The sequence below is a fragment of the Sinocyclocheilus anshuiensis genome, unplaced genomic scaffold (genome assembly GCF_001515605.1).
Source record: "Sinocyclocheilus anshuiensis isolate Anshui unplaced genomic scaffold, SAMN03320099.WGS_v1.1 scaffold152, whole genome shotgun sequence".
Lineage (NCBI taxonomy): Eukaryota > Metazoa > Chordata > Actinopteri > Cypriniformes > Cyprinidae > Sinocyclocheilus > Sinocyclocheilus anshuiensis.
Genome location: NW_015555781.1, coordinates 39,493 through 40,824, shown reverse-complemented (window position 1 = coordinate 40,824; position 1,332 = coordinate 39,493). Strand labels below are relative to the sequence as shown.

The following is a 1,332-nucleotide window of genomic DNA, read 5'->3' as shown; positions in this document are numbered from 1 at the left end:
GAGGTAGCATGAGTGCAATTAAATTCATAAATTCATGTGGAGATTAATGTTTTAAATATAAAATTTTGAATACATTAATATGATTCAAATAACTGAAATTCTATGCTAAAAATGTAACTAATTCTGCCAGCAGGTGGCGGCAAGTCACTGAATTTATCACTGAATCATTCATTCAATTGATTCGTTCGAACGGCTGAATCATTCAGGAATGAAGCAAGTGACTGTCTTTATGAACTGATGGAAATCCGTCGTAGTGACGGAACTTTAATCCCTGTAGATAGCATAGTTCTTAACTTCAAGATATATTTATGGTTGTTTTAAAAGTGAATAATATAATTATTTTGCTTAAAAAATTAGTATGTATTTGCATGGGGCCCTATGAGTTCTGTAATGCGGAAAACACAGACATCCAGCCAGACATTCCAAAAATATATAATTTACAGTATAACATGAATAAATCAAAAGTAGGGCTGTACACTTAAGTCATGATACAGACTAGTATCAGACTAGGCCTTCACGACAACTTCAAAATAAAAGTTTGGTTTCACTTGATATTGTGATAGAAGTATATTACTATTGTACAGTAGAATGTACTTGTCAAAGCAATAATAATAATAATAATGAAATCAATAAAACCTATTTTTTAAGAAATACAATTTTCCTCCATATTTTTGACAGTAAACCTATATTTTGACTTGTTTGTCAAAAATAAAAGGAATTGTTACATTTTCATTTGACTGTTTTAAAACATAAATTAAATATTAATATTAATGTGTTATGCCTTCATTTGGTTACCACCCTTTTTTGTTAATAAATTAGTATTAAATAATAAAACCAGAACAATTAAAACAGACAACACAGAATTTCTGAATTTCATTGGACCCTATCATTGTAAATAAAAAAGGAATAAATTATTAAATTGCCTAAGTTTTATTAATTAAAAAGACACGCTTTTTGATTATTAAAATTGAATTAAACCAATAAATAGGACACCAGGAAAAAATAAAATGGAAAACACAGAATAATTTGGGAAAATATAAGATGGATTTCATAGGGCCCTAGTATTTGCAGTGTCTTTGATTGCGTCAGCCATGTCCATTGTTGCACTGACGCATTTAAAATAGAAAAATTAGGCAAGCATCACTATTGTTATTGCCCATTTTACTATATTTCCCATCCAAAACTTTGCCATGCAACTCGTCCAGTACTATTTGTGCCTCAGGCATGAATAATACCTCAAATTAACAATTACAACAATCAGACAATTTTCTTACAATTTTCATATGGCAGACCAAATAATAGGTGGAAACTCCATTAGACTTGAATTGAATA

General features: G+C 29.5%; 1 protein-coding gene across 6 annotated transcripts in view; it reads left to right on the top strand.

Moving 5' to 3' along the window:
* Positions 1-1,332, top strand: part of LOC107674641 (KN motif and ankyrin repeat domain-containing protein 2-like) — a 42,250-nt gene that overhangs the window by 23,274 nt on the left and 17,644 nt on the right. The gene's annotated exons all lie outside the window — the stretch shown is intronic.